Source organism: Arachis ipaensis, chromosome B04, assembly GCF_000816755.2.
Source record: "Arachis ipaensis cultivar K30076 chromosome B04, Araip1.1, whole genome shotgun sequence".
In the NCBI taxonomy this organism is placed as follows: Eukaryota; Viridiplantae; Streptophyta; class Magnoliopsida; order Fabales; family Fabaceae; genus Arachis; species Arachis ipaensis.
In genome coordinates this window covers 104,778,353-104,803,361 of record NC_029788.2, presented here as the reverse complement: position 1 = coordinate 104,803,361, position 25,009 = coordinate 104,778,353, and positions in this window count along the sequence as shown.

Sequence of the window (25,009 nt, the reverse complement as noted above, 5' to 3'; positions counted from 1 at the left end):
TTAAAAGAAAATAAAAACATGCAATTGACACCAAACTTAAAATATAAAACTAAACTCAAACAGAAAAACTCAATTATCAGTTTATAAAATTTTCGAAAAATTTAAAAAGAGAAAATAAGGATTTAAAAAAAATTCAACCAAAAACAATAATAGAAGACTCTAAACCAAAAAGAAAAATTTTTTCCTAATCTAAGCAACAAAATAAACCGTCAGTTGTCCAAACTTGAACAATCCTCGGCAACGGCGCCAAAAACTTGGTACATGAATTGTAAATCACACTTTTCACAACTCGTACCATTAACCAGCAAGTGCAATGGGTCGTCCAAGTAATACCTTACGTGAGTAAAGGTCGATCCCACGGAGATTGTCGGCTTGAAGCAAGCTATGGTTATTTTGTATTTCTTAGTCAGGAAATCAATTATAGTTATTAGTTTGGATTGCGAAAAATAAAAGAGCATGAATTAAATACTTGTTGTGCAGTAATGGAGAATATGTTGGAGTTTTGGAGATGCTTTGTCTTCTGAATCTCTGCTTTCCTACTGTCATCTTCTTCACGCACGCAAGGTTCCTCCTATGGCAAGCTGGGTGTTGGTGGATCACCGTTGTCAATTGCTACCATCCGTCCTCTCAGTAAAAATGGTCCAAATGCGCTGTCACCGCACGGCTAATCATCTGTCAGTTCTCATGCTGGAATAGGATCCATTGATCCTTTTGCGTCTGTCACTACGCCCAGCACTCGTGAGTTTGAAGCTCGTCACAGTCATTCAATCCTTGAATCCTACTCGGAATACCACAGACAAGGTTTAGACTTTCCGGATTCTCAAGAATGCTGCCAATGGATTCTAGCTTATACCACGAAGATTCTGATTAAGGAATCCAAGAGATACTCATTCAATCGAAGGTAGAACAGAGGTGGTTGTCAGGCACGCGTTCATAGGTTGAGAATGGTGATGAGTGTCACGGATCATCATATCCATCATATTGAAGTGCGAATGAACATCTTAGATAGAAACAAGCGTGTTTGAATAGAAAACAGAAATAATTGTATTAATTCATCGAGACACAGCAGAGCTCCTCACCCCCAACAATGGAGTTTAGAGACTCATGCCGTCAAAGAGTACAAAGTTCAGATCTAAAAATGTCATTAGGTCCGAAATAAATCTCTAAAAGTTGTTTAAATTCTAAACTAGTAACCTAGGTTTACAGAAAATGAGTAAACTAAGATAGATAGTGCAGAGATTCACTTTTGGGGACCACTTGGTGTGTGCTGGGGCTGAAACTTGAGCTTTACACGTGCCTAGGCTGTTTCTAGAGTTAAACGCCAGGTTGTAACCTGTTTCTGGCGTTTAACTCCAACTTGTAACCTGTTTCTGGCGTTTAACGCCAGAATGCAACATGGAACTGGCGTTGAACGCCAGTTTACGTCATCTATCCTTGAGCAAAGTATGGACTATTATATATTACTGAAAATTTCTGGATGTCTACTTTTCAACGCAATTGAGAGAGCACCAATTGGAATCCTGTAGCTCCAAAAAATCCATTCTGAGTGTAGGGAGGTCAGAATCCAACAGCATTAGCAGTCCTTTTTCAGCCTGAATCAGATTTTTGCTCAGCTCCCTCAATTTTAGCCAGAAAATACCTGAAATTACAGAAAAACACACAAACTCATAGTAAAGTCTAGAAATGTGATTTTTATTTAAAAACTAATAAAAATATAATAAAAAGTGACTAAGACATATTAAAAACTACCTACAAACAATGCCAAAAAGCGTATAAATTATCCGCTCATCACTTTCCTTCGGAAATGAAGGTCCAAAACTGGCGTTCAACGCCAGCCACCAGCCCCATTTCTGGCGTCCAGCGCCCACAGGGGAGCAGCTGGCATCTAACGCCTAAAAGGGAGTCTCTAGCCAGCGTTCAACGCCCCTAAGGGGTACTAGCTCGTGGAGACACTTAAAGCTTAGCCAAAACACTCACCAAGTAGGCCCCAGAAGTGGATTTTTGCACCCCTAAGACTAGTCTATGATATTTTTGTAATCCTTAGTCATTAGATTAGTATATATAGGAGGATATCACCCTTGTTTTGTAGACTTTAACTTTTGATCTTCTTCCTCCCCTATTTGATTTCATTACTTTTGTACAATATGAATCACTAACCTCCTAAGGTTAAGGTTAGGAGCTCTACTGAGTTTCATGGAATAATAATATTACTGTTCTATTTCAATATATCTGATTCTATTCTCTTATGCAACCTCGTTCTTCATCTTATGAATTGAGGGTGACCCGTGACAATCACCCTTGTTCTACTTGGGTTCTGTGCGAGTCCTGACCCGGATAGCGTTGAACCAAAGCTAGAGATTGTATTGTGGATTCCAATAGAGTACCTGGGAAACTTTGGATACGTGACATGAAATTCCATTGACTGTGGGTAAGTGAGGTCTCTGTGGCGTTAAGGCTAGAGTCAGAGAAGCAACACTCTCTGATCCGAAAGATCTGCCTTGTTTGTGGCACCTTGAGTAGGATCGTGAAGGGGAGCGGATTGCTTAGAGCTTCATCTTTTGCTACAGTGAAAAACCTAGAGGTGGCTTGATTGGAGCACATGAGTCACTTCAACATGGTAGATTGCTACAGTAGAGGATGTTAACTTGATGAGAGAACATGAGTTAATCAATTACGGCTGCCATTGAAGGAATTAGAAAGTTATTGAAGAAGACAGTAAGAAAAGTTAATCCAGAAAGACAAAGCATCTTCGATGCCTCAACCATTCTCATACCATTGATTTCACACCTATCTAGTAACGTTTTATTTATTTATCTGTTTTATGCGTTTTTTTTTTGTGACAAACTATATTTTTTATCTGTCTAACTAAGATATGCAAGATAACCACTGCTTGCTCAAACTAACAATCTCCGTGGGGTCGACCCTCACTCACCTGAGGTATTACTTGGACGACCCGATATACTTGCAATTACAGCAAATAGAATGAATAGCAGTTAAACATGGCAAATCAATTAAGCAAACCAAGTTATGCACACTCAAACAAATCATTACAAATGCATATGATGTATGCCTGCCCTATGGCTGATGAGTCTCATCTGTTGGTTATATAGCCAAAACCGATGTAAGAACCGGGGTTTTTCACGTAAAACTATTTTGATAAAATAATAATTTTAAGTGCTCGAGATGGATTCAAAATTTAGAAGTTTTAATTTGAAGATATAAAGGTGAAATTTGATTTCAATGAATTTTTCTGAGTCAGAAAATGTATTTTCTGCGAAAGACCGAGAACTGGCAGCCGAACCGGTTCAAGCCTGTCCGGTACTGTGTTTTGAGAAAAATAAGATTTAGAAAATTGGTTTATTGTTTTGAAAGGACAAAAATAATTTTAGAATTTAAAATCGGGCACTAATCTTAAAGGTTTTGGCCCAAAGTGGGCCAAACGAACCAAAAACGCTAACGGGTTGGACCGAGCCCAAACCAAGCCCAAGGTCCAACATATATAAGCTCATTAATTGAGCTTTGAACTCATTTCTCACCCTCCACAAAGAGAGCCACGCCGATTGAGAGAGGGGAGGTGGTGGTACTATTCATCATCACCTTCCGGAAGCCATAACTTTTGATCCGGAGCTCCGATTGACGAGCCGTTTGCGGTTACACGAAGCTCTTGACGAGCTCTTCTATTTTATCTAAGTTTTTCTAGTAAGAACTCGAAACTCCATCCCCAGTTTCCAGTCCTAGATTCTGCACGTTTTTATATTTGGTTTTTGAGTAGATTTTGTGATTTTGCTTGTTTAGGTGATCTCTAGTAGCGGGTAATTGTTGGATTTTAACCCTAGTCTCGTTGGGTAAGGTAAGGTTTCACTAAACCCTTGTCTTTAGTTGTTTTGTGTATCTTAGGTTTTGATTTTGGTGATATATGTGTTGTTAGTTTGAGCTTTGGTGTTAGTTGGAGTTGATTGAGGCTTTGGATCAAGTTTGGTGGCTTCGTTTTGGTGTTTGGTACGTTTAAAAATCGGCCAAGGTATAGTTTTGGTTTCCTTTATGTAATATGTAATGTTTCTGGACACTTAGGCTAGAGGCCCATAGGATAGGATTGAATTGGATATATGGTTATTTGTTATATATATATGATGATGAGATTGAGAAGAATGTATGTGTTGGGAGTATGAGGTGTGATGATTTTGGATGAGAAACATTGTTGATGTTGTTAAATAATATTAATTATTGATGTATTTGTTGGTTGTATTGGATTGAGTCCCGCTAGGGAGACAATGGACTATTTGTACAATGTGTACAATGGGCTATTGAGTTACAAAATGAACATCCTTCATACTATCTAGAATAACCATCCGAGTACTAGGGATAATAAACATCTTCCCAAAAGTTTAAACTAATTTTTTGGGTTCACCAAGTATCGAACTCTTGACCTTTCAGATCTAGAGCTCTAATACCATGTCATGATACCACTCATCTCAAAAGCTTCAACCGATGGAAAAAGATAACACTAATGATTATATCTCTAATACTCCCTAAACCTCCATTGTACAAATTGTATAAATATTCCATTGGCTCCTCATACTTTCCCTATTGGATTAGTGTGGTTGATGGTGATTGTTGGGAATTATGGGTATTGATGAGTATTTATGGTGATTAGTTATATTGGTGAATGATGAGAGGAACTTTTGCGTGGTCTAGAAATTTGCGGATAAATCCTCGTTGCAAGTATAGTTTCTAAACCTTCAAAAGTCCTTTCATACAAACGTTTTGGTTGTCACAAGTAACAAACCCCTAAATAAATTGATAACCGAAGTATTTAAATCTCGGGTCGTCTTCTCAAGGAATTGCAGGGAGGTGTTCTTATTATTGGTTATGAGTTTGTAAATTGGAGGTTTTTAATGTATAAGATAAAAAGCGAGAATAGTAAATGGCAAGAAAGTAAATTGTATTAAATTAAATAGATAATAAAACTCTTGGCAAGGTATGAAAACTGAAAGTCCTATCCTGGTTATCCTTATCAATTATAATGAGAATTGGATTTTTCTCCCACTTTGTTAACCTCTAACTATGAAGGTAAGTTAAGTGGATGAATTAATTCTGATTCCTCAAGTCCTAGTCTTTCCTTGGGAAAAAAGAAACAATCCTGAAAGCAAAGAAATCCTAAATCCTAATCCTAAGAGAGAGGAGAGAACCTCTCTCTCTAAAAACTACATCTACTCCTAAAATTGTGAATGTGAAAGCTTATCTTTATGAATGGATACATTCCCCCACTTTATAGCCTCTAATCTGTGTTTTTTGGGCCGCAAACTGGGTCAGAAACAGCCCAGAATTCGCTGGTTGCGAATTCAAACATGCTGATTTTTCGTCACTGCGACGCGTCCGCATGAATCACGCGGTCGCGTCGCCTATCGTCAGGGCAACTATGATATATTATATATCAAATCGAAGCCCCAGACGTTAGCTTTCCAACGCAACTAGAACCGCATCATTTGGACCTCTATAGCTAAAGTTATAGCCGTTTGAGTGCGAAGAGGTCAGGTTGGACAGCTTAGCAATTTCTCCAACTTCTTGTGTTCCTTCCACTTTTGCATGCTTCCTTTCCATCCTCTGAGCCATTCCTGCCCTGTAATCTCTGAAATCACTTAACACACATATCAAGGCATCTAATGGTGATAAGAGAGGATTAATATTAGCAAATATAAGGCCAAAGAAGCATGTTTTCAATCAAAGCACATAATTAGGAAGGCAAATGTAAACTCATGCAAATAGTATGAATAAGTGGGTAAAGAGTTGATAAAAACCCCTCAATTGAGTACAAGATAAACCATAAAATAGTGGTTTATCAACCTCCCCACACTTAAACAATAGCATGTCCTCATGCTAAGCTCAAGGGAAGCTATAAAGATGAAGAGGAATGGTAGATTAATATGAAATGCAACCTATCTTATATGAATGCAACTACATGCAAAATGTTTCTACCTACTTGGTTAAAAGTAAACAAATCTTCCAAGAACAAATATGAACTGGATTTCACTAATTCAAATCATGAAAATGAAGTACAAATAGACTTGCAAGAAGAAAATAGCTCATGAAAGCAGGGAACAAGGAATTGAGCATCGAACCCTCACTGATAGTGTATACACTCATATTCATGCATTCTAATTTCAAGTACAGTACATATGCATTGCTTTCACTATTTACTTTGGGGCATTTTGTCCCCTTTTTGCTTAATTGCTCTTTTTTCTTTTCTTTTTCTCACTTTTTTTTATATATATTTTTTTCTTTTATTTTTCTCAATGCATATGATTAAATTATTGGATGCATGAATCATGTCTTAAACATTTTTTTTCACATTTTCATAAAGATATATAATACCCAATTCTTAAACCAATTGTTTCCAAATCCACTTTTTCCCACACTTAATTCATGAGCACTTTCACTAGTCTAAGCTAACCAAGGATTTAAATTAAGGACATTATTGTTTTTTGCTTAGATTTAATGATGTGCTAAAGTAAAGAACAAAGGGGTAAAATAGGCTCAAATTGGTTTGCAAAGGATAATGAAAGGTAAGGCCATATGGGTATGTAAGCTTAGTGAAACAAAAGGCCTCAATCATGTAAGTGCATGCATACATCAAACCATGGAAATATAGACTTAAGCAAGACAAAGATCACAATTTTAGAGAGAAAAACACACACCAAAAATAAATTATTGGTTGATAAAATGCAACCAATTCAAATAGGCTCAAAAAATCTCACAGGTTTTGTGTGTTCGAGCTCTAAACCATGTTCCAGTATAATATTTCTTCAAACAAGTGTAACATTTTATTTAAATTAGTGAAATGCTCTAAAAGGTTTCTTGAAAAAGAAAATATTACTTCAACCAAGTGGTAAAATATGCAAAAAAATCAAATAAATATGCAATTAAATATGCAAATGCAGGAATTAACAAAGAAAATATTGGTGTTGAAAAGAAGGTAACTAACCCCTGGAAGTCGGTATTGACCTCCCCACACTTAAAAATTGCACCGTCCTCGGTGCATGCTAAGATGTACAAGTGGACGGGTTGTTCCAACTGACGCTTTTCTCCAAATATTTTGCAGATGGACTTGTTTGTCTCCCCATGTAAACGTCTTTCGGTTCTCTTTCTGGTGGCCATCCTGAAAGAAAAAGGGAAGAAAGGTAACTCAATAATAGAGGTAAGAAAATAAATGAAATATGGTTGGGTTAATACAAAATGAAAAGGGTCTCATTTACATGGAAGCTTCAACATGTAAGTGAGAAAACAATAGAGACCATGGCATACCAATGGTGCAAAATTTGCAACAATGGGGAAGAGAGTGGGTAATGAAAGACAATGTAAGTTCATGTCAATGCAAAAGGAATATCAGTATTATAAAAATTAGCATTGATTTAAATAATATTATCCAATCAGAATTAAACAAGTCACTAAGCACCAAGAAAATACTAGAAAAGATGTAACAGTTGAATAAGAATATTTGAACACCAATAATAAATTTAGAAAAATAAAAATATGCAATGAATGAAAGTATGCAAATAAATAAAATAAAATAAAATGAAAGTGAAAAAGAATGAGAAGTAGAAAAAGAAAGTGAGAAAGGAGAGAGAAGGAGGAAATTAGGATTAGAAAAGAAAAGATAAGAAAATTGGCACTAATCTGGATAGGTTGTGCGACGCTGGCGACGCGGTCGCGTGGGTGATGCGGTCGCGTGGTGCGCGATAAGGTTGGGTGACGCGGACGCGTGGGGTACGCGATCGCGTGACTCGATTTGTGCTAGTGGCACGAGTGCAGCCTCGCGGTCGCACAACTCTCTGTTCAAAACTTAGTATTGCCAAAATCCAGGGTGACGCGGTCGCGTGGGGCATGCGATCGCGTGAGTGGCCAGTATAAGCATATGACACGGACGCGTCGGTCATACGTCCGCGTGGGAAGGATTGTGCGTTCAGCACCAATCCAGCACCACTCTCGCACAACTTTCGGTCGTGCGCTACTTTGACGTCGAAATCCTGGTCACGCGGCCGCGTGGGGCACGCGGTCGCGTGGGAGGCCATTATTCCCATATGACGCTGTCGCGTGGGGTGATTTGTGCCATTGGCACGCCTCCAGCCCTGCTCCTGCGTAACTTTCTGTTCATTTTCTTTTCTTCCCATTGCACTGGTGACGTGGACGCGTCAGCGATGCTGCCGCGTCGCATGCGTGCTTTTTTTTTAATCTGAAAAGATGCAGAATGCAGTGTTAATATGAATGTGATGCAAAACTCCAGGTTCAATATAATAAAATAAAATGAAACTTGAAAATAAATAAAACTAAATAAAGATGAAAAAAAGAACGATCATACCATGGTGGGTTGTCTCCCACCTAGCACTTTTAGTTAAAGTCCTTAAGTTGGACATTTGATGAGCTTCCTGTTATGGTGGCTTATGCTTGTATTCATCCAAAAATCTCCACCAGTGTTTGGAATTCCAACAGCCTCCGGGGTCCCAAACTAGGCACGTAAAGCCTTTGAGCAGCTTCAAACAGATTCTTAGGCTCCCGGGGTGTTGGATGTCAGAACAGATTCCAGGATCCCAAACCTTGCTTTTGCACCCGTCTTCTTGTTGATCATCACAATTCCATCTGGGTGGTTCAGCCTTAGAATTCTCACTGAGGCGTCCAAACAACTTCCTAAACCCATTCAGTTGAGCTTTACACCAACCCTTGCATTGAAACCTTGAGTATGCAACCATGTTGAACCTTGCTTGAAAACTCCAACCACTAACCATCATCCTCTTACTCTTAATACCACAAAGAGCTCTAAGTTGACCATCCGTCTTCAGTAGCCCATATTCAAGTGGAATTAGAAAGCTAAGGGATATGAATTTTACCCACTTGAATGTTGTGAAGGATGATGGTAACTTAGGGGGAGGGGTCTCCAATAACTTTGGAAAGGTGATTCCAAGCTCCACTCCCTTGTGCTCTTTGACAACTTCCACCTCTTTGCAAGATTCTTCGATTTCAACCTCTTCCTCTTGGTAGCTTTCTTCCAATTCAATCTCTTCTTCATTGCTTACCGAGGGCATGGGAGGCTGTGCTTCTTCTTCTTTAATCTCCATCTCTTGATCGACCTCTTCCAAGTTCTTAATCATGATATGCCTTGTGTAAGACCCAGAATTTTGAAAAGTCTTATTATGATCAAGTCTCAAATCCTACCGTTATTTATAGCCTTAATTTCAGAGATTATTTTATTAAAGATAATTAAGGCAAGTTTTGATTTATTGGATTTGAGATAAGTTATGATTATTATCCACTTTTATAATTATTGGATTATTTTCTATAGTTAAATTATAAGGTTGATAGTTATGAAATAATAAGGATTTTATATGATTTGGATTAGATAAGTAATATTTTAAATATTATTACTGCTATTTTGGAAAATGAAGAAATTAAGTATATTATTTCTAATTTTTAGATTTGGGCATTTTATTGAAAATAATTTGTGAAATTGATGAGCAAATAGTATTTTCTATATACATCTAGTGTTGGATTTAATTTGGGTTTCAATTACTCTATTCCCTAATTTTAGTAAAGTTACCAAAGTGCCCCTAACCCTAATTTTTGAAAATGAAACCCTAACCCATGACCCGGTTCCCTTTAGCCACACCCCCAACATTTCCTTTCTCTCAGCAGCGGCAACACACGCTGAGTTTCCTCTGTGTTCCTGAAAGAATGAATCAAAGAAAGAAAGAAAATAAACGAAGGGGAAGGGGAAAAGCAGGGAAGAGGAGAGGAGAAAAGGAATGACGTCGCCGGCGGGCATCACTGCCGCCGCGCCATCGTGTTGACGTTGTAGGAAAGGAAGCCGCGACCCATTGCCACGGGATGGAGGAGAGAACGCGCGCGCAGGGGGAGGAAGGGTCCAGCCTCGTCGCGCCGCCTCTGCTGTCCGTGCTACTGTCGTCGTCCAAGCTCGTCACCGCCAGTTGCGTCGTCGCCATCTCTGCCCAGCGCCGCCGCAGATGATGGGTCGTCGAGAACTGCCACCGCTGCTGCCATCTTCATGGGGCTTGAGTTGCTGCGGTCGCTCCTCGCCGTGAAGCCCGTCGCGAGCGCCGCTGTCAGCATCGTGCTCCCTGGTGCCGTCAACGAGCCACTGTGACTGCCTCCCTCTCTGCTGCCGAGGTCCTCCGCCGCTGGGTACAGAGAAGGGCAGCGCCATGCAAATCAAAGAAAGGAGATGCCTTTCTGCCTCTGCTCCTGGGTTTTGGAATCTGATAAGGACGCCGCTGCCACCATCTGAGCTCGCTGCTGCTGATGATGGTAAGCCCAAACCGCCGCTGGCAAAAAGGGGTTCAGGCCGCCGCAGGTGTCGCCGCTGGAGAAGGGAGCTGCGCCTCTGTGTTCCTGGCAGCCGGGAGTGGTTCCGTGACTTCTGGGACCATCGCCGAAGCCTCTGGCTGTTTCTGCCGTCACCGGAGAATCCTGCCGGTAAGGTTTTAAGTATTGGGTTTCGTTTCTCCTGAGTTTTCGGAAACGTTACAATCACTGTATATTGATTTCAGTCGCCGGAGTCTGATCACCGTTGCCGCCTAAGATGGCTTCTGGGGCTGCCGCCGAACCGGTTCGGAGACCGCCGCTGTTTCGGTTCAGCCGTTCCTTTGGTTCGGTAAGCGTTTCGATCTGAAAGCCCTCTAGTTACTGCTCTATTATACGTTGAGGAGTTGTAGCATTTGTTGTTATGAGAGTTAATATCGGTTATTATATATTACGATTAGAGTCGTTGTGGTTGCTGAGAAAACGGTTTGGAGCTGAGGTTTTGGTAGCCGGGATTTTGTATGTTGATTTCGGGTCGAGGCGGAAAGGACTCTGTGATGCGTTTGAGTTATGGAATTTGCGTTTTGAGGTAGGGGCGCTTTCCAAAAACTATATTTCTATATGTTGGAATTATTACATATGGATACTGATGTGAGAAAATGTGTATTTTGTGTATTTGGCGTGTACGCTATTGAACTATGGCTGATTGCTGAATGAGTTGTGAGCCGTATGGCTGATTATGAACTTAAGCCGAAGGGCTGTATTTATTGATAAATTGGCTGGTTCTGGATTGAACCGTGAGCCGGATGGCTGAGATGGATGGTGATCCATGGTTGAGTATAAATGCATGTATGCAATTGAATGAATTATGAATTTAAGCCGGATGGCTGAGATGAATGTTGTATGCGAGTATGCTTGTGTTTTCTCTCTGGTTGTAAGGGCGACAGGGCGCAGATACCCTCTAATGGCGACAGGGCGCAGATACCCTCTAATGATAATAAAGCGCAACAGAGAGACTGTGTCCGAGTTAGCTACCGGACACGTCGGGTTGGCTTGGTAACCGACAGATGATATCATCAGCCACTAGGGACAGGCATGCATCATATGCATTTGTGTGACATTGGGTGGGTGTGCATATTACACTTGGTTTGCCTATGTGATTAATTGCTAACTGTTCTACTTGTAATAACTGTTTGTTTGTGCTTGAACTTCCTATCTGTGTTTGCATCTGGGACTCTGTTGGATTGTGGTGATTGGATTGAATGATTTCTCTTTCAGAAAAGATTTCCGACTTTACTTTTATTGTAAACCGTTGTTTTTGAAAAAAGGTATAAGACGGTTATTAATCACTGGTACGGTTTATCTTCACGTATCCTATTACAGTAATTCCTAAAAACCCACTACTGAGAACCCTTTCGAGGATGATGTTCTCACCCCCCTACATTTTTCCCCTTTCAGGATATGGGCGCAGAAGTCACGAAGAGTTTATTTAGTTGTGGTTGAAATGCTCTGTATTGCTTTAGACTATTATTTGTACCCTCGCCTTTATCTTGAGATATTCTGTAAGAGGGATAGGAATTGTATTGTCTAATGCTTGTAATATTATTTATATATATATATATATGTGTATATATATATGGATGTACTCTTTATGAGCTTTTGAAAGTTGTATGGTACTTGTGGATGTACGTTATCGAACGTAAGTATTTTTGGGAACGGTATTACGGTTTAAAGTTTTAAACAGGCTCATATTCTAGTATTAAATAATATAAGTGTCGTCATAATGTCCGAGCTATCAGAGTCGCGCAGCCGGAAGCGTGAGCTTTGGTAGTTAGGGTGTTACACCTTGGAGGTTGTACACCCTCCTCAGCATCAATTTTAATCGCCTTGGAAGGAGGTTCTACAACCTGACTTTCCCATGGAGGTTTAGCATCTCCTAAGTCTGCAACCACTTCTTCTTCTTCGATAATTACAGCTTCCTCCACTTGTTCCAGTACAAAGTCATGCTCCGTACTGTCCACTGGAGTTCTAATATCTCCTTCATGCTATGTTCTTCATTAGATTGCCCACATGAAGCCATGGGAGCACTTTGAGTGTCCGAGCGTCGGGAACCTAATTGACTTATCGCTTGATTTAGTTGATATAGAGTTGCATGAAATCGATCCGCTGCTTCCTTGAGATGATCCCTTGATTCTTCCTTCACTAATTCTTCAACCACTCCTTCGACTTCAAGGGTTTTTACTACTTTCACCTTTAGGGCCTCCTCTAGCTCCTTATGAAGTATGGATTCGCGAAGATGATTGGTGCATGAAATTACAATCACACTTTTGTAACTCCGCACAACTAACCAGCAAGTGCACTGGGTCGTCCAAGTAATACCTTACGTGAGTAAGGGTCGATCCCACGGAGATTGTCGGCTTGAAGCAAGCTATGGTTATCTTGTAACTCTTAGTCAGGATATCAGTAATTCTCAGATTTAGTTGTAAAAAGTAAAAGAACATGAAATAAATACTTGTTATGCAGTAATGAAGAATAGGTTGAGGCTTTGGAGATGCTTTGTCTTCTGAACCTTTGCTTTCCTACTGTCTTCTTCTTCATGCACGCAAGACTCCTTCCATGGCAAGCTTTATGTTGGGCATCACCGTTGTCAATGGCTACATCCCGTCTTCTCAGTGAAAATGTTCCAAATGCGCTGTCACCGCACGGCTAATCATCTGTCGGTTCTTGATCATGTCGGAATAGGATCCATTGATCTTTTTGCGTCTGTCACTACGCCCAACACTCGCGAGTTTGAAGCTCGTCACAGTCATCCCTTCCTAGATCCTACTCAGAATACCACAGACAAGGTTTAGACGTTCCGGATTTCAGGAATGACCGCTAATGATTCTAGCTTATACCACGAAGACTCTGATTTGAATCATGAGGCTAAAAGATATGCATTCAATCTAAGGTAGAACGGAGGTGGTTGTCAGGCACGCGTTCATAGGTGAGAATGATGATGAGTGTCACGGATCATCACATTCATCAAGTTGAAGTGCGAATGAATATCTTAGAATGGAAGCAAGCGTAATAGAATGGAAAACAGTAGTAATTGCATTAATTCATGAAGAACAGCAGAGCTCCTCACCCCCAACAATAGGGTTTAGAGACTCATGCCGTAGAGAATACAACAAGAAATGTGTAAAGTGTCATGAGGTACAATATGAATCACTGAAAGTAGTATTTATAGTAAACTAGTGACCTAGGGTTACAGAAAATGAGTAAGCTAGGGTGTTTATTGTAAAATTCCACTTCCGGGGCCCACTTGGTGTGTGCTTGGGCTGAGCATTGAAGCTTTCATGTGTAGAGACATTTCTTGGAGTTAAACGCCAATTTTTATGCCAGTTTGGGCGTTTAACTCCAGCTTTTGTGCCAGTTCTGGAGTTAAACGCCAGAATTCTTGATTTGAATTGGAACGCCTGTTTGGGCCATCAAATCTCGAAAAAAGTATGGACTATTATATATTTCTGGAAAGCCCAGGATGTCTACTTTCCAACGCAATTGAGAGTGCACCATTTGGGCTTCGGTAGCTCCAGAAAATTCACTTTGAGTGCAGGGAGGTCAGAATCCAACAGCATCTGCAGTCCTTTTTCAGCCTCTGAATCAGATTTTTGCTCAGGTCCCTCAATTTCAGCCAGAAAATACCTGAAATCACAGAAAAACACACAAACTCATAGTAAAGCCTAGAAAAGTGATTTTTATTTAAAAACTAATAAAAACATAATAAAAACTAACTAAAATGTACTAAAAACATACTAAAAACAATGCCAAAAAGCGTATAAATTATCCGCTCATCATAACACCAAACTTAAATTTTGCTTGTCCCCAAGCAACTAAAAATCAAATAGGATAAAAAGAAGAGAATATACAATGAATTCTAAAAACATCTATGAAGATCAGTATTAATTAGATGAGCGGGGCTTTTAACTTTTTACCTCTGAACAGTTTTGGCATCTCACTTTATCCTTTGAAGTTCAGAATGATTGGCTTCTATAGGAACTCAGAATCCAGATAGTGTTATTGATTCTCCTAGTTAATTATGTTGATTCTTGAACACAGCTACTTTATGAGTCTTGGCTGTGACCCTAAGCACTTTGTTTTCCAGTATTACCACCGGATACATAAATGCCATAGACACATAACTGGGTGAACCTTTTCAGATTGTGACTCAGCTTTGCTAGAGTCCCCAATTAGAGGTGTCCAGAGCTCTTAAGCACACTCTTTTTGCTTTTGGACCACGACTTTAACCACTCAGTCTCAAGTTTTTACTTGACACCTTCACGCCACAAGCACATAGTTAGGGACAGCTTGGTTTAGCCACCTAGGCCAGGATTTTATTCCCTTAGGCCCTCCTATCCACTGATGCTCAAAGCTTTGGATCCTTTTTATCACCCTTGCCTTTTGGTTTAAAGGGGTATTGGCTTTTTCTGCTTGCTTTTCTCTCTCTTTTTTTTTTCAGAATGCAAGCTTTCTATTCACTGCTTTTTCTTGCATCAAGAATCAATTTTATGATTTTTCAGATCATCAAATAACATGTCTCCTTTTTCTTTCATTCCTTCAAGAGCCAACAATTTTAACATTCATAAACAATCAAATTCAAAAATATGCACTGTTCAAGCATTCATTTAGAGAACAAGAGTATTGCCACCACATCAAAATAATTAAACTGCTTTAAAATTCGAAATTCATGTACTTCTTTTTCTTTTTCAGTTAAAAACAATTTTTTTAAGAAAGGTGATGGATTCATAGGGCATTCATAGCTTTAAGACATAAACTCTAATTTTATTGATTATGGAATAAAAATAAGACTCAAAGATAAATATAAGAGCAGACCTATAATAGAAGATAGAAAATTAAAAGTAGAAACTCTTAAAATAGACTCTTAATAATAAAGGTTATCACAGAGTTAGGACTCAACAACCTTGATTTTGAGAGGTTGATGCTCCCTCTTTTTGTGGGGTGCTTGGTCCTTCAAGGGAGAGCTTCTGGCGCTTCAGCTCCTGTAGCTCATGCCCCTGCTTCTCCTGTTCCTTCAGCAGCTTGCAGAGCATGCAGTTTTAATTCTGCTGTTCTTCCTTAAGTTGTTCCATAGCTTCCTGCAGCTTGGTAACAGATGCTTCTAAGCGGGTCCAGTAGTCAATTTCAGGAATTTCTGGGAGGAACTCCTACGCCCTCTTTTTGATGGAGTTGTCTTGCACTTGTCCTTCCATTGACTTCTTGGTGATTGGGTGTTCAATTGGGATGAATTCATCTACTCCCATCCTCACCCCAGCATCTTTACATAGCGATGAAAGTTTGAAACATGTTTATGCAGAAAATTATGAGTCAAAACATGAAAATGTGAAAAAAATTGAAGTTGAAAACAAAATCTCCTCCCCCTGTCTATCTGGCGTTAAATGCCCAGAATGGTATCCATTCTGGCGTTTAACGCCCAGTTGTTGGCCATTATGGGCGTTTAACGCCCAGCCAGGTACCCTGGCTGGCGTTAAACGCCAGAAACTCCTTTATCACTGGGCGTTTTGCTGAACGCCCAGGATACTGCAAATCTGGCGTTGAACGCCCAGAATGGTACCCATTCTGGCGTTTAACGTCCAAAATCGTACCTTTACTGGCGTTAAACGCCCAGAATGATACCCATTCTGGCGTTTAACGCCCAAAATGCCCCCTTACTGGCGTTTTCTTGCCAGCAAGCTCCTTTTCTCTGCTTTTTGTACTGAATCTTTCTGTAACTCTGTGAATTCCTTCAATTTTGATGCTTAGCCTTTGATGAAAATGTATATCAAACCTCTACAAGTATTAATTAAAATAAATAACTTGCTAATGGCTGGGTTGGCTCCCAGCAAGCGCTTCTTTATTGTCTTTAGCTGGACTCTTACTAAGCTTTATTCAAGCCTCAGTTTTGAGCATTCTTGCTCAAAATTGCTTTCAAGATAATGTTTGATTCTCTGTCCATTGACAATGAACTTTTTGTCAGAATCAATATCTTGAAGCTCAACATATCCATATGGTGACACTCCTGTAATCACATATGGTCCCCTCCACCGGAATTTTAATTTCCCAGGTAATAATCTGAGCCTAGAGTTGAATAGTAGAACTTTTTGTCCTGGCTCAAAGACCCTGGATGACAATTTCTTGTCATGCCACTTTTTTGCTTTTTCCTTATAAATTTTTGCATTTTCAAAAGCATTGAGTCTGAACTCTTCCAGCTCATTTAGCTGGAGCAATCTTTTCTCACCAGCTAACTTAGCATCCATGTTTAGGAATCTGGTTGCCCAGTAGGCTTTATGTTCCAGTTCCACGGGCAGATGACAAGCCCTGCCATACACAAGCTGGTATGGAGAGGTTCCTATAGGAGTCTTGAATGCTGTTCTGTATGCCCACAGAGCATCATCCAAGCTCCTTGCCCAATCCTTTCTACGGGCAATTACAGTCCGTTCTAGGATTCTCTTTAGTTCTCTATTAGAGACTTCAGCCTGCCCATTTGTCTATGGATGATACGAAGTTGCTACTTTGTGGCTAATTCCATATCGAACCATAGCAGAGTAAAGCTGTTTATTGCAGAAATGGGTTCCCCCATCACTGATTAGTACTCTGGGAACACCAAATCTGCTGAAAATATGTTTCTGGAGGAACTTCAGCACAGTCTTGGTATCATTAGTGGGTGTGGCAATTGCTTCCACCCATTTAGATATGTAGTCTACTGCCACCAGAATGTAAGTGTTTGAGTATGATGGTGGGAAAGGACCCATGAAGTCTATACCCCATACATCAAACAACTCAATCTCTAAGATCCCTTGTTGAGGCATGGCATAACCATGAGGTAAATTACCAGCTCTTTAGCAACTGTCACAGTTACGCATAAACTCTCAGGCATCTCTATAGAGAGTAGGCCAATAGAAGCCACATTGGAGGACTTTAGTGGCTGTTCGCTCACTTCCAAAATGTCCTCCGTATTGTGATCCATGACAATGCCACAGGATCTTATGTGCCTCCTCTCTAGGGACGCATCTGCGGATCATTCCGTCAGTGCATCTCTTAAAGAGATATGGTTCATCCCATAAGTAGTACTTTGCGTCAGAAATTAGTTTTTTCTTTTGCATCCTGCTGTACTCCTGGGGTATGAACCTCACCGCTTTATAATTTGCAATGTCTGCAAACCATGGTGCTTCCTGAATGGCAAAGAGTTGCTCATCCGGAAAGGTCTCAGAGATCTCAGTGGAAGGGAGGGACGCCTCAGCCACTGGTTCTAACTGGGACAGGTGATCAGCTACTTGGTTCTCTGTCCCTTTTCTGTCTCTTATTTCTATATCAAACTCTTGCAGAAGCAACACCCATCTTATGAGCCTGGGCTTTGAATCCTGCTTTGTGAGTAGATATTTAAGAGCAGCATGGTTAGTGTACACAATCACTTTTGATCCTACTAAATAGGATCTAAACTTGTCAATGGCATAAACCACTGCAAGCAGCTCTTTTTCTGTGGTTGTGTAGTTTTTCTGTGTGTCATTTAGAACACGACTGGCATAGTAAATGACGTGCAGAAGCTTGTTATGCCTTTGTCCCAACACTGCACCAATGGCATGGTCACTGGCGTCACATATTAATTCGAATGGTAATGTCCAGTCAGGTGCAGAAATGACTGGTGCTGTGACCAGCTTGGCCTTCAGGGTTTCAAATGCCTGCAGACACTCTGTGTCAAACACAAATGGCGTGTCAGCAGCTAGCAGGTTGCTCAGAAGTTTTGCAATTTTTGAAAAGTCCTTTATGAACCTTCTATATAATCCTGCATGCCCCAGAAAGCTTCTGATTGCCTTTACATTGGCAGGTGGTGGTAATTTTTCAATTACCTCTACCTTGGCTTGATCTACCTCTATTCCCTTGCTTGAAATTTTGTGCCCAAGGACAATTCCTTCAGTCACCATAAAGTGACATTTTTCCCAGTTCAAGACCAGGTTAGTTTCTTGGCATCTTTTCAGGACAAGTGCTAGATGATCAAGACAGGAGCTGAATGAGTCTCCAAATACTGAGAAGTCATCCATGAAGACTTCCAAGAATTTCTCTACCATATCAGAGAAAATAGAGAGCATGCACCTCTGAAAGGTTGCAGGTGCATTGCAGAGACCAAAAGGCATTCTTCTGTAAGCAAATACTCCAGATGGACATGTGAATGCTGTTTTCTCTTGGTCTTGAGGATCTACTGCAATTTGGTTGTAGCCTGAATAGCCATCCAAAAAGCAGTAGTATTCATGACCTGCTAGTCTTTCTAGCATTTGGTCTATGAATGGTAAAGGAAAATGATCATTTCTGGTGGCTGTATTGAGCCTTCTGTAATCAATACACATACGCCACCCTGTGACTATTCTTGTGGGAACCAGTTCATTCTTTTCATTATGGACCACTGTCATGCCTCCCTTCTTGGGGACAACTTGGACAGGGCTCACCCAGGGGCTATCAGAAATAGGATAAATAATCCCAGCCTCTAGTAACTTAGTGACCTCTTTCTGCACCACTTCCTTCATGGCTGGATTTAGCCGCCTCTGTGGTTGAACCACTGGCTTAGCGTCATCCTCTAATAGGATCTTGTACATACATCTTGCTGGGCTAATGCCCTTAAGGTCACTTATGGACCACCCAAGAGCTGTCTTGTGTGTCCTTAGCACTTGAATTAGCTTTGACAGCATTTAACTTGAACTCATCCTCATTGACTCTCAGGGTCACTTCCCCTTTTTGTACATCAATAAGAGTTCGTCCAGTTGCTAGGAAAGGTCTTCCTAGAATGAGAGTTGCACTATTGTGCTCCTCAATTTCCAGCACTACAAAGTCAGTGGGAAAGGCAAATGGCCCAACCTTGACAATCATGTCTTTAATGATGCCTGATGAATATTTAATGGAGCCATCAGCAAGTTGAAGACATATCCGGGTTGGTTTGACTTCTTCAGTCAACCCAAGCTTTCTGATAGTGGATGCAGGTATTAGATTGATACTTGCTCCAAGGTCACATAGGGCTGTCTTGGTACAGGCACCCTCTAATGTGCATGGTATCATAAAGCTTCTTGGATCTTGAAGCTTCTCTGGTAAGCTTTTCAGAATGACTGCACTGCATTCTTCAGTGAGAAACACTTTTTCAGTTTCTCTCCAATCCTTCTTATGACTTAAGATCTCTTTCATGAACTTAGCATAAGAGGGTATTTGCTCAAGTGCCTCTGTAAATGGAATCTTTATTTCAAGAGTCCTGAGATAGTCTGCAAAACGGGCAAACTGTTTATCCTGTTCCGCTTGGCAGAGTTTCTGAGGGTAAGGCATCTTGGCTTTATATTCTTCAACCTTAGTTACTGCAGGTTTATTCCCTACAGAAGTGGTTGGAGAAGTCTTCTTAGAGGGGTTGCTATCAGCACTTGCAGGTGTCTGATCCATCATTGGCGTTTGAACGCCAGGATTGGGTGCTGGATGGGCGTTTAACGCCAGCTTCCCACCCTTTTATGGCATTTGAACGCCAGAACTGGACAAGGAATGGGCGTTTAACGCCAACTTTTCCCTCTTTTCTGGCGTTTGAACGCCAGAGTTATTCCTCTCTGGGCTCTTGATGTCCTCAGAGGGATTTTGGACAGTGGTTTGGTCATCCTCTGTCATTTGTTCCTTTCTTGACTTTTTGCTACTTTAAGCTGAGTTATTCAATGTCTTCCCGCTCCTTAGTTGGACAGCTTGGCATTCTTCTGTTATCTGTTTAGATAGCTGCTGTCTTGTCTGATTCAATTGTGCTTCTATATTCTTGTTAGCATTTTTAGTATCTTGGAGCATCTCTTTGAATTCTGCTAATTGTTTTGTCATAAGGAGTAATTACTGATTAAGTTCCATAATCTGTTCTTTAGGATTGGGATCAGTAGTTACTGCCATAGCCTCTTCTTTTATGGAGGACTCACTGTTTGAGTACAGATGTTGATTTCTAGCAACTGTATCTATGAGTTCTTAAGCCTCTTCAATTGTTTTTCTCATGTGTATAGGTCCACCAGCTGAGTGGTCTAGGGACATCTGAACTTTTTCTGTAAGCCCATAGTAAAAGATGTCTAACTGTACCCACTCTGAAAACATTTCAAAAGGGCATTTTCTCAGCATCCCTCTGTACCTCTCCCAGGCATTATAAAGGGATTCATGATCCTCTTGTTTAAAGCCTTGGATGTCCAGCCTTAGCTGTGTCATCCTTCTTGGAGGGTAAAATTGATTCAGGAATTTGTCTGTTAATTGCCTCCATGTTTTTATGCTTGATGTGGGTTGGTTATTTAACCACCTCTTAGCTTGATCTTTTATAGCAAATGGAAACAATAATAATCTGTAGACGTCCTGATCCACTTCTTTATCACGTACTGTGTCAGCAATTTGTAAGAACTTGCCAGAAACTCAGTAGGTTCTTCCTGTGGAAGACCGGAATACTGGCAATTTTGCTGCACCATGATAATGAGCTGAGGATTTAGCTCAAAGCTGCCTGCTTTGATGGGAGGTATACAGATGCTACTCCCATATGCAGCTGTAATGGGGTTAGCATATGACCCCAGAGTCCTTCTGGACTGTTCACTTCCACTTATGTCCATGATGGAGAAAAGGGAATTGATATGAATTATTATTATTTTTTTTAAAAGTGACCGAAAATAATAAAATAAAATAAAAGGAAAATAAAATAGAAATTTGAAAACTAAAAAAAAAATAAAATCAAAGCAAATTGAAAACTAAATTAATTAATTAATTAAAAAAATTTTGAAATTAGCAATTAAAAAGGTATGATTGAAAAAATTAAAAAGATTTAATTTTTGAAAAAGATTTGAAAAGATCAATTTTTGAAATTAGAATATTGACTTGACTAAAAAGAAAGATATGATTTGAAAATCTTTGACTAATTTTAATGCAAAATTTTGAAAATAATGAGAAAATTAAGGAAAAGATATTTTTCTGATTTTTGAATTTTAATGAGGAAAGAGAAAAACAACAAAATGACACTAAACTTAGAAATTTTAGATCAAAACATAGAGAACAAACAAGAAAACTTTGAAGATCAAGATGAACACCAAGAACACTTTGAAGATCAAGATGAACACTAAGAACAAATTTTTAAAAGATTTTTTAAGTAAATAAAAGCACAAAAACACACCAAACATAAAATTTTTAGAGAATCAAACAAAAATTTTCGAAAAATTAAGGGAAAACACAAAGAAGACACCAAACTTAGAATTTTTAAAAATCAAGAAAGAACTGAGGACATGAAATTTCGAAAAATTAAAAGAAAATAAAAGCATGCAATTGACACCAAACTTAAAATATAAAACTAAACTCAAATAAAAGACTCTAAACCAACAAAAATAAAATATTCCTAATCTAAGCAACAAGATAAACCGTCAGTTGTCCAAACTCGAACAATCCCCGGCAACGGCGCCAAAAACTTGGTGCACGAAATTAAAATCACACTTTTGTAACTCCGCACAACTAACCAGCAAGTGCACTGGGTCGTCCAAGTAATACCTTACGTGAGTAAGGGTCGATCCCACGGAGATTGTCGGCTTGAAGCAAGCTATGGTTATCTTGTAACTCTTAGTTAGGATATCAGTAATTCTCAGATTTAGTTGTAAAAAGTAAAAGAACATGAAATAAATACTTGTTATGCAGTAATGAAGAACAGGTTGAGGCTTTGGAGATGCTTTGTCTTCTGAACCTTTGCTTTCCTACTGTCTTCTTCTTCATGCACGCAAGACTCCTTCCATGGCAAGCTTTATGTTGGGCATCACCATTGTCAATGGCTACATCCCGTCCTCTCAGTGAAAATGTTCCAAATACGCTGTCACCGCACGGCTAATCATCTGTCGGTTCTCGATCATGTCGGAATAGGATCCATTGATCCTTTTGCGTCTGTCACTACACCCAACACTCGCGAGTTTGAAGCTCGTCACAGTCATCCCTTCCTAGATCCTACTCAGAATACCACACACAAGGTTTAGACGTTCCGGATCTCAGGAATGACCGCCAATGATTCTAGCTTATACCATGAAGACTCTGATTTGAATCATGAGGCTAAGAGATATGCATTCAATCTAAGGTAGAACGGAGGTGGTTGTCAGGCACGCGTTTATAGGTGAGAATCATGATGAGTGTCACGGATCATCACATTCATCAAGTTGAAGTGCGAATGAATATCTTAGAATGGAAGCAAGCGTAATAGAATGGAAAACAGTAGTAATTGCATTAATTCATGAAGAACAGCAGAGCTCCTCACCCCCAACAATAGGGTTTAGAGACTCATGCCATAGAGAATACAACAAGAAACGTGTAAAGTGTCATGAGGTACAATATGAATCACTGAAAGTAGTATTTATAGTAAACTAGTGACCTAGGGTTACAGAAAATGAGTAAGCTAGGGTATTTATTGTAAAATTTCACTTCCGAGGCCCACTTGGTGTGTGCTTGGGTTGAGCATTGAAGCTTTCATGTGTAGAGACATTTCTTGGAGTTAAACGCCAGTTTTTATGCCAGTTTGGGCGTTTAACTCCAGCTTTTGTGCCAGTTCTGGAGTTAAACGCCAGAATTCTTGAGCTGAATTGGAACGCCTATTTGGGCCATCAAATCTCGAGCAAAGTATGGACTATTATACATTGCTGGAAAGCCCAGGATGTCTACTTTCCAACGCAATTGAGAGCGCGCCAATTGGGCTTCTGTAGCTCCAGAAAATCCACTTTGAGTGCAGGGAGGTCAGAATCCAACAGCATCTGCAGTCCTTTTTCAGCCTCTGAATCAGATTTTTGCTCAGGTCCCTCAATTTCAGCCAGAAAATACCTGAAATCACAGAAAAACACACAAACTCATAGTAAAGCTCAGAAAAGTGATTTTTATTTAAAAACTAATAAAAACATAATCAAAACTAACTAAAATGTACTAAAAATATACTAAAAATAATGCCAAAAAGCGTATAAATTATCCGCTCATCAATGATCCCTTCTCTCTTGTTCCATGTCAATAGCATCATTGAGATCATGTTGCTCTTGGATTGATGGATGTGGGTGCTCTTCCATGGATGGTGGTGATGGGATGGAGAGATCATTCTGTGGTTGAAAAGGAAGTGCACTAGAGCTTGAGGGTTGATTGTTGAAGGTATTTGGTGGTCTAATTTGGGCGACGAGAGCTTGTATAGTAGAGTTTAGATCAGTAAGTGCTTTCTCCATGGAGGGTTGGGGTGGATAGGAGGGTTCATTTGGCTCATAAGGTGGTTAGTATGGTGGATACGGGTTAGGGTCATATGGAGGTGGTTGTTGCCATGAGGGTTGATCAAATCCTTGTGGCTCCTCTCATCTTTGATTGTTCCAACCTTGATGCCTGTTCTCATTGTAATTTTTTCTTCCTGCAACATAATTGTAACCAGATTCATAGCCAAAGGGGTGAGAGTTCATAGTATCAAAATAAAAATTAAAAATAAAAATAAAAACAATTTTAAATTAAAAGGTTATTTAAATTTTGAATTTGAATTTTAAATTTTTGAAATTTGAATTTTGAAACCTGAAATTTGAAATTTGAAAATTTTTAAATTTGAATTTTGAAAATTTGATTTTTGAAATAAGATAAGATAAGATTTTGAAAAAGATATGATTTTTTGAAAAAGATTTAAATTTTGAAATTTTAAATTTTGAAATTTGAGATTTTGAATTTTAAATTTTTGAATTTGAAATTTGAAAATTGAAAATTGAAAATTGAAATTTGAGTTTTAAATTTTGAATTTTTGAATTTAATGAGGAAAGAGAAAACAATAAAATGACACCAAACTTAAAATTTTTAGATCAAAACAAAGAAAACAACTAAGAACAACTTGAAGGTCAAGATGAACACGAAGAACAACTTGAAGATCAAGATGAACACCAAAAAAATTTTTTTTTGAAAAGTTTTTAATAACCAAATAAAAACCAATAACCTCTTAATTTACGAAAAAGCAAAAATAAAAACAAAAATAAAAACAAATAAACAAGTAAAAAGAAAATATTTACATTAACCAATAATAAGGCACACGTTTGCAATTCCCCGGCAATGGTGCCATTTTGATGAGAGGAACTTTTGCATGGTCTAGAAATTTGCGGATAAATCCTCGTTGCAAGTATAGTTTCTAAACCTTCAAAAGTCCTTTCATACAAACGTTTTGGTTGTCACAAGTAACAAACCCCTAAATAAATTGATAACCGAAGTATTTAAACATCGGGTCGTCTTCTCAAGGAATTGCAGGGAGGTGTTCTTATTATTGGTTATGAGTTTGTAAATTGGGGGTTTTTAATGTATAAGATAAAAAGCGAGAATAGTAAATGACAAGAAAATAAATTGTATTAAATTAAATAGATAATAAAACTCTTGGCAAGGTATGAAAACTGAAAGTCCTATCCTGGTTATCCTTATCAATTATAATGAGAATTGGATTTTTCTCCCACTTTGTTAACCTCTAACTATGAAGGTAAGTTAAGTGGATGAATTAATTCTGATTCCTCAAGTCCTAGTCTTTCCTTGGGAAAAGTTAGAGTTAGTGGAACTCGAATTAATTCTTGAAGAATTCCAATTTTTAATTAACAATGAGTTTGATAACTCAAGAGTCTCCAATGACTCAACCAAAGCCAAAAGGGAAAAATCCAAATTATTTATATAATAAATAAAA